This window comes from Myotis davidii, unplaced genomic scaffold, assembly GCF_000327345.1.
Source record: "Myotis davidii unplaced genomic scaffold, ASM32734v1 scaffold556, whole genome shotgun sequence".
NCBI classification, from domain to species: Eukaryota; Metazoa; Chordata; class Mammalia; order Chiroptera; family Vespertilionidae; genus Myotis; species Myotis davidii.
This window is the reverse complement of record NW_006287671.1, coordinates 1,436,338-1,445,551: the sequence shown is the minus strand read 5'-3', so window position 1 is coordinate 1,445,551 and position 9,214 is coordinate 1,436,338.

The window sequence follows — 9,214 nt, the reverse complement described above, 5'->3', positions numbered from 1 at the left end:
TGAGAGTTTGGAGTTACACTTTATTCACCCTGGTGGGCTTAGGGAAATGAATCCAAATTCTAAGCAAAGCTACAAGCAGAACTTCCCTTTTTATGGAAGAGCCAGCCCTTTGTGCGCTTGCTGGCGGCGGCCTTGAAAACTACACAGTTTTATCCAATTAAAAAATGCACCTGGCATGGCATTGGGTGTATCTAGTTCTAGTCTCTGGCCTACAAGGTCAGACAGCTAAGTTTATCTCCCCCATTATTCAAGCAGGCTAGAAAGCAAAGTTACTTTTTCAAAATTAGATACAGGCCGTCCAAAGAATAGCAGAGAATTCCAAACAGTAGTTTTACAGAATAGGGGTTTTCCTTCACATACCCACTGCGCCAAACTGGGCAGGGCGATAACTGACTTCTTATTGTATCCTCACACACTGAAAAGGAGGCAAGCTAACTCTCTGGCCTCTTCCCTAAGGACACTAATTCTATTCATGAGGGCTACACCCTCATAGCCTAATTATCTCCCTGAGGCTCCCACCTCCAAATAGCATCACTTTGGGTACTAGACTACCATATTTATTTTGTGGGAACACATCATTCAGTGCATAATACCTGAGAGATAGATCATAAAGAATAGTTAATCCCTACCAGGGAGATATGTGGAAAGACTTCAGGGAGGATGGTGAATTTGACCTGGACACTGAAGGTTAATAGTAGGGGTAAGCCTGGATTCTCAAACAATACAATCAGGTGTATAAAAATGTAATTTTTATTTCCCTAAAACTGAACTTAATTTCTATCTCAAGTCCCTGTTTCTGTCTGATATCAGAAAATTTAATCTAAACACTTCCAGATAAAATCAGCTAAATGTAGAAATTTCTTAAGAATTTCAGTTGAAATTCAGTCAAGCACAGCCTTGCTAGGCAAGGAATAGCCAGTGGACCAGCGGCATAGATGGCCTGATTGCTTGTTAGAAATGCAGACTCTTTGCTTGTGATCCTAATAAAACTACAAAGAATGTTAGGCATATATTAATAAACAAACTCTTTTCATACAGCGTTCAAATCCAGGTACATATATTGTCCTACAATTGTTGTTGTTGTTAATCCTCACTCGAGAATATTTTTTCCCATTGCTTTTTAGAGAAAGTGGAAGGGAAGGGGAGAGGCAGAGAGAAACATCAATGTGAGAGAGACACATTGATTGCCTCCCGCAAGTGCCCAAGCAGGGCCTGGGAATAAGCATCCAACTGAGATATGTGCACTTGACTAGAATTGAATCCATGACCTTTCAGTCCACGGGCTGACGTTCTAACCCCTGAGAAAACTGGCTAGGGCTATTGTCCTACTTTTAATAATTATTATCTGTTAGATAACAGTAATTCCTTGTAAGTCAAAGAAGACTTTATTAGTGCAAACTTGGTCATTTATTTCCTAATTCTAAATATATGAAAGATATAAAACTTTAAAAGTTATCTAGTTCAGAGTTTTTATTATTTCAAATTGGTCTTCAAAATGGATAAGATTTTATTGCTAATGTAGTAAAATGAGATGGAGAATAAAAAAGACATAGAGAAGACAATCAGATGCTAAAACATAATGACTAGATTCTCTTACCGAAAAGAGAAAGGCTATCAGTGACATGCTTTTGTTTTCTAGAATAAGAGTATCCATAAAAATGAGATCCTCAAACTAAACAAAGTCTTACCATACAATCCAACAATCTTACTACGAGGTATTTACCCACTTAAGTTGCACAAAAATAGCTATACTACATACATACAATGGAATATTATCCTATATAATAAAAGGCTAATATGCAAAGTGTCCCCTCAGGAGTTTGACTGACCGGGAGTCTGACTGTTTGCTATGAGGTGCGCTGACCACCAGGGGGTGGCGTGGAATGAAGGAAGGCCCGGGCTAGCAGCTGGAAGGCCCTGATCAGCCCTGATCTCCAGCCAGGCCTAGAAACCCTACCCATGCAGAAATTTTGTACACCAGGTCTCTAGTTCAGCAATAAAAGGAAATAAGCTATTGAGGCATAATAAGACATGCATATTAGTAAGTGAAAGAAACCAAACTAAAAAGGCTACATATTGTATGATTTCAATTGTATAACATTCTGGGAAAGGCAACATTATAGAGATAGCAGTAGAAAGGTCAGTTGTTTCCAAGAGGTTGTGGAGGGGTAAGAGTAGGTGGAGCACAGGGGATTTTTAGAACAGTAAAACTATTCTTCTGATACTGTGATGGTAAATACAAAATATCATGCATTTGTCAAAGACTAGAGATCTGCCCTAGCTGGTTTGGCTCAGTGGATAGAGCGTCAGCCTGTGGACTGAAGGGTCCCAGGTTCGATTCCGGCCAAGGGCACATGCCCAGGTTTCAGGCTCAATCCCCAGTGGGGGACGTGCACGAGGCAGCCGATCAATGATTCTCTCTCTCATCATGTTTCTATTTCTCCCTCTTTTTTTCTCTCCCTTCTTCTCTGAAATCAAGAAAAAAATATATATATATATAAAAGCTCCCTTCTTCTCTGAAATCAAGAAAAAAAAATATATATAAAAACAACCTAGAGAATCTATAACATGAAGAGTGAATAGTAATATATGCAAATTTAGGAGGTCAGGGGCTACCAGGAAAAAATGCAGACTCTGATCAGAGAATATAACTGTATTACAAATGTGTGAAACAACCTTACTGAAGGGAGTGGGGGTGGGAGGGCAGTTGTTGATCTAAATAACTTTGGACATGAATGGAGTCTGTTAGATAAAAGGCAAAAGAAACTGCACAGAGTACTGCACTCTAGATGATGAAACTGTGTCCTTTGGGGGAATGGGAGTTCTGATACTGCCATGCCTGTGTACTGGACTTGCACAGCAAAGCAAATTGATGACAGATGTGGGCGCCAGGTTTTTCACGGTTGAAGTGGGAATTTTACGGATCAGCTAGAATAATCCGTATGCTCTGATGAAATACTCTCATAACTGTGCTTTTGTTTTGGTGGTTGTGATGAAAATTCCAAATAATTTATGCAGATACTCCATCCTAACGGAGGAGAGCCTGACTCCTCACTCTTTAAGTGTGGGCTGTGTGTAGTGACTTCCTTCCGAATAGGACAGTATGGAAAAGGAGGAGAAGACGATGACGTACAGTGGAGAAAGCTGACAAATAACCAGCTCAGCCAGGTGATGGTCAGCGTTGTAATAGCATTAGTATTATCATCGATTTCCGGTATGCTTGTAGCAGCTAGAAAGTGGATGTTTATAAGATATGCAATTTGGACTTATAAATTCAATTGTAATTTGCAATGACCTCCTTTAAAAACACCAAAGTAATATCTTCCTATCCACAGACCCCAAATTTTACAATGACAACCTTTGCATCCTTAGCTTTCTAAAGGGCTGACAACATTGAAAAAAATCATTTTGCTTATTTTTTAGTTTCTTTCCTAATTATGCGGCTTTAGAAATAAGATATGAAATAAAAATTATTTTGTAGGTGTTTTTTTTTTTAATAGATCCTTCATGAAACTCTTTCGACCAGCTTTGTTTAGAGAAGGTTCTCTGGAGAGTCTAGTTTAAAACCTCAGAGAGAAAACAGCTGCTGCTCTGGGGGAATATTACGTAAGTCTTTCTGACAGCGCGCTTAGCCTGTTTTCCCCTGAGCTCTGTTCACAGTGGGAACACCATGTGTTGGAGGGAGCCGTCGTATATTACCTTCTTGCTATTACCCTGCACAGGAATGTTGAAGAACCGTGGGTATGGTTTTACAGGACCATCGGTATGATCCTAAAGTCAGAAGGCCGTCTTTCAGCCATTAATCTGAAGACAAAGAAGCAGAACCATTCTCATTTATCTGCAAACTCTGGTTCGAAGTCTTACATTTGCTGAAGCTTCCTAGAAAATATAAATTCTATGCAGAGTAGAACTGTATTCAGTGAACAAAAATGCCGGGAGTTTGTTGACATAGCTTTTGAAAAATCCACTTGCCTGCCAGCTTCTGGAGCCAGACACTGGATCTTGTCTTTTGTTGTATCCTCCTTCCCCACCCCCGGCACCTAGCAACCATGTTCCAAATCATATGTGCTGCATTGTGCAAGTGAAGAACAAATTCATATTCATTTAATTTAGCTACTGGAGTGGAACCAAGAAAGAATGGAGGAGCCTGAGCCAAACAGCCGTTGGAAACAAGTGTTAGATAACCTCCAGCGCGTCCTCCATTTTGCAGAAGGCTCGCTCTGATATCCTGGCATGCATACATACCTCTAGGTGATGGCTTGGAGGCAAAAAGTACAAATTGCCTGAGTCTTTGTAATTCCCAGGGGAGGAGATTCACATCCCACTTGAGAACAGGTCCATAAAGAGACTTTAATGGTACAATTCCCTCTGGAAGCCCCTGGCATAATGCAGTCATGAAACAAGACTTCTCTAAACTATGAAGTTCTAGGTGAGTATAAAACTTAATAAAAATTCTCTGATTCTCAAGCAAAATGATTTATGTCATCTAAAATTACTTAATTGATTTGAAGTTACCTATAAAATGGAAGGACAAAGCATTACATTAGAAAATAACAGGTTTCCCAAAGAATGGAGACAGAAGTTAGACTTTTTCAAATATATTTTGTTCATCTATTTGATTCTGGAACCATGTAAATGTGTTTACATAACCATAATATAAAATTGAATGTAAAATTACAATATAAACAAGTGAACTTAAAAATAGATCCAATTGATGGCATCCCTTCAGACAGAGTAACATTATCACAATAATGACACTAAAGAAAAAATACCATTGGTCATCTTTGGAGGTTTTAGGGATTTAACTCATTATGCTAAAAATTGGTGTATATATCCTGTATGCCAAGAAAAATGGATAGGGAGGTTTGTGGGTGCAAGTGGCACATGCAGGGCTCCAGCTGCCCCAAGGGTTGAGAGGTTCATTACCTCCACATGTTGGAGTAGCCACACAGGGGCAACCAGATGACTGTCAGCTTGCCCATAGGCCGTTACTCAATGTTACTTAACACACTTGCTTGGCATTTACTACTTTAGAGGTTGTTTAGCCCAGCCCCTCGGTTTGTTCATTTTCCAGGCCTTCAGTTTCAGAAAAGAGAACGGAGATCCACAGAGATATCCTGACTTACCCACGGACACACACGGAACTGGAGTTTCTCCCACTGACTCCATTGAGAGATGGCTCCTCTTCATCACTACAAGGTCCTTTCACAAGTCTCTCCGTCCAGGGCCCCCAACTTCTCCATCCTTTGTTTATGTCTGGGAAGCCCATCATTCCATTTTCCACTTCCACTTCTTCCTCCACCCTTGGTGATTTCTATTCACCCTTCAAGACCCTTTACCTGATTTCTACTCCTTTACCTCCTTTGTCTGACCGTCCTTAGCCACCTTGGGCAACTAATCACTTCCTCTTATTCATTCTCTCTCCTTGTACCATTGCTTTATTTTTTAAAATCAGCTAAACAAGACATAGTTTACATACAGTGAAAGGCACCCATTTTTAGTGTACAGCTCAATGGTTTCTTTTTTTTTCAAATCTGTGTACTTGTGTATCCACTGCCTACATAGAGAATATTTCTATCAGCCCTGAAGTTCCCTCATGCTCTTGTCAGAAAGTTGTACCCCGCTACCCAGCCGAGGCAATCACTGATTAAATTTGTGTTTTCCAGAATTGTGTGCAAGTGGAATCAAACACTATGGACTGTCTTGTCTCTGGCTTCTTTTGTGCAGGGTAATATTTCTGAGATTTGTCTATGTTGTCTGCATCCATAGTTTGTTCCTTTTGTGGTTGAGTAATATTCCAATGTATGGATAAGCCACAAGTTAACCATTCACCTTTTGATGGACATTTGGATTGTTTCCAGTTTTCTGGCTATTAGGAATAAAGCTGTTATGCACTTCCACAGCATTTTACATTGACTTGTAGTATAGAGCCTTTCATATTTATTATATAGTTTACTAGAGGCCCGGTGCACAAAAATTTGTGCACTCGGGGTTGGGAGAAAAGGTCCCTCAGCCCGGCCTGTGCCCTCTCGCAGTCTGGGACCCATCGGGAGATAACGACCTGCTGGCTTAGGCCTGCTCCCGGGTGGCAGAGGTCAGGCCTAATCCCAAGGTGCAGCCCCTGGTCGGGCTCAGAGTAGGGCCGATTGGGGAGTTGGGGCACTGCCCTCTGTCATGCACAGAGCAGGGCAGATCAGGAGGTTGCGATGCCACCCTCAGTCACGCTCAGGGTAGGGCCGATTGGGGGGTTGGGGCACCGTCTCCATCATACTCAAGGCAGGGTTGATAGGGAGGTTGCTGCGCCACCCCCTGTCACACACAGAGCACAGCCAATTAGGGGGTTGGGGCACTGCCCCCTGTCATACACAGAGCAGGGCCCATCAGGGGGTTGGGGAGCTCCCCCCTGTAACACACAGAGCAGGGCCGATCACAGGGTTGGGGCTCCACACCCTGTCACACCCAGAACCCGCATGGCGATCAGGGTTTTGGTCGCTGCCCCTTGTCACACTGATCCTGGTGCTGGGAGGCCTCTCAGCTCCACTGATAACCAGGGCTGGGAGGCCTCGTGGCTCCGCTGATCCCAGGGTCCTGAGGCCTCTCAGCTCCGCTGGTCACAGGGCTGGGAGGCCTCTCGGCTCCGCTGATTGCGGGGCTGGGTCACCTCTCGGCTCCGCTGATCCCAGGCGGGAAGCCTGTTTCTGCCCTGCCGCTTCAGGGCTGTTTGGCTTCGCTCCGCTTGGAGCCTGCAGGAATGTTGGCTTCCTCCGTCACTGAAGCAAGCAAGCCTCCTGTTCACTTCAGCTGCCTGGCTGCCAGCCGCCATCTTGGTTGGCAGTTAATTTGCATAGCTTGCTGATTAGCCAATGAAAAGGGTAGTGGTCGTACGCCAATTACCATGTTTCTCTTTTATTAGTGTAGATATGTAGTGCAAAGAGCACTAAAGCCAGAGCTGAGCCCTAAGAAATGTATGTAAATTGTCTTAGAAATGTATGTAAATTGCTAAGTGCAGTTTCAGCATATGATAAATCCTTTATAATAGCTATTATGGTTGCTGTTCTTTTTAGCTGTGTGACCACTTGCCCTCTCTGAGCTTCAGTTTCTTCAAAAGGAAAATAAAAATGTCCAGGATCTTGCCCACAATGCTGACACACTGTGAGGGGTATCAAGCGATCATGTAGGGTGTTGTTGGGGGATGCGCTCCCAGTGACTGATTAAATAATGGCGGGTGTAACTTAAGATTCCTTGGGAGAGATATGCTCAGGCATTTCAGGAAGAGGGATGCTTATGGAGGGATATAGAAGACAAACTAGACTGTGCCTGTGAAATATCGATATCAAGCAGAGAGGCAGGAGGAGCCGGGGAGTGGTGGTATAGGGAGCAGTAACAAAGTTCATGGACTGTTACCTGCAGAAACACAGGATGTGGGACAGAGCTTTTTATAAAAATTTTTTTTTTTTAGTTTCAGGGAGCTTATCCAGGATGGCCTTAGGTGCTGAAGCAGTGAATTATGATGATTCTCCCAAAATAACTTCGCTTTAGAGCTAAGAATATCCATCCAGGCTCAAGGTTGCACAAGGTTTTTCTCCCCACAGCCTTTTGTTAATTGAATTAAGCCTTTCTTGGCAACAAGGAAGTCTCTCAAAGAGTGACTGGAAGGATCAATTTTGCACATATTAGGATTTGGCTTCCCAGTTGCTCCAGGCTGTATGCCCAGCTCAAAGTCTTCTTTTAGCTACTGGCTCCTTTCATCTTCCTGTAATGGTTAGTGATACCTGATCCCGGTACACTCTGGCGCCCTTCCAGGCCTAATCTGTTGACTAATACTTGTGATTGCTGCTAATTCGTAGAGGAAAGAGCTATGTCCCGGGCTGCTATGTCTTCAGAGTGCTCTCACACACGTTTCAGTTTCCGCTGCAGTGGAACGCTGTGCTTTGTTTTCTAGAACCACGTATGTGCTGGCGTCAAAGCCAGCAGTAGAAAAAAAGAAAAGTCATAGAATTAAAGTCTATCTTCCTCTCCCTCACCTGCTATTACTGTGGCTTTCTAGTCACTTTCAAAGCAAACTATGCCTCTCTGCCCAGAGCTCCCACACAGCATTCTTCAAGCTCTGAACCCTCCTCCCACCCCTTTGTGATCATCTCTCTTTGTGGCCCATTTCCTTTTCATTAAATTCATAAATATCTAAAAATTCTGTCTCTTACTGCTAAGGCATCTTCCACGTAGGTTAAATATTTCATAGCTCTAAGTTCTTTTGGAGAATTATAACTTCCTCAAATGAGTGACGCCTAGGCTGAGAATTTCGGGTAACTTGATGTACCTGCTGTTGGATATTTTGATAGATAGATTTTTAAGTATATATTTTATTGATTTTTTTACAGAGAGGAAGGGAGGGGGATAGAGAGTGAGAAACATCGATGAGAGAGAAACATCGATCAGCTGCTTCCTGCACACTCCCCACTGGGTATTGTGCCCGCAACCAAGGTACATGCCGTTGGCCGGAATTGAACCTGGGATCCTTGAGCCCGCAGGCCGACGCTCTATCCACGGAGCCAAACCGGTTAGGGTGATAGATAAATATTTTGATAGGCAGTTATTTTAATGCTAGCTCACATTGCTGAGGAAATGAATAGAAATATTTTACAGTGGTTGTGATTCTGCAGAAGACAGTAACCTTACGTAATTGTATGAAAAACAGAACCAAGCAGCTACTTTATCATGGAAGGCAGAACTGGTCATCCAGGTCCTCAGTACCACAGTAGAACATATGGATAATAAACACTAGAAAGAGACTAACCCAGTTATTTGTTCAGGTCCAATTCTTCCATGGCCATCCAAACATGCATTTATTAAAAATTGTCCAGCTCATTTCCAGGAGTAAACAATAGCATGATTCATAAGGGCGGAAAGAGCCTGTAAGGTATGAAATCATCTCCAGGCCAAAGAGATGACTACAATTTGTCAGAATCACTGCTATCAATAAACAGTGGGAATTTGGTTGCCCTCTGAACAAAACCACAGGGCAAGTAGTTTTGCCTTTTACAGAAACCATCAGAAATGGTTTGTAGATATGTGATTGCTAGAGTTTCAGGACACCCTAACTTTTATAAAGGTGATCTAGATATATTATAAGATAGGAACATCATCAGAGAAGGCGACAGCCTAATAAGCTGTATTGTAACCCAAATGTGTGAGCAAATAAAGAAATAGCAGGTTT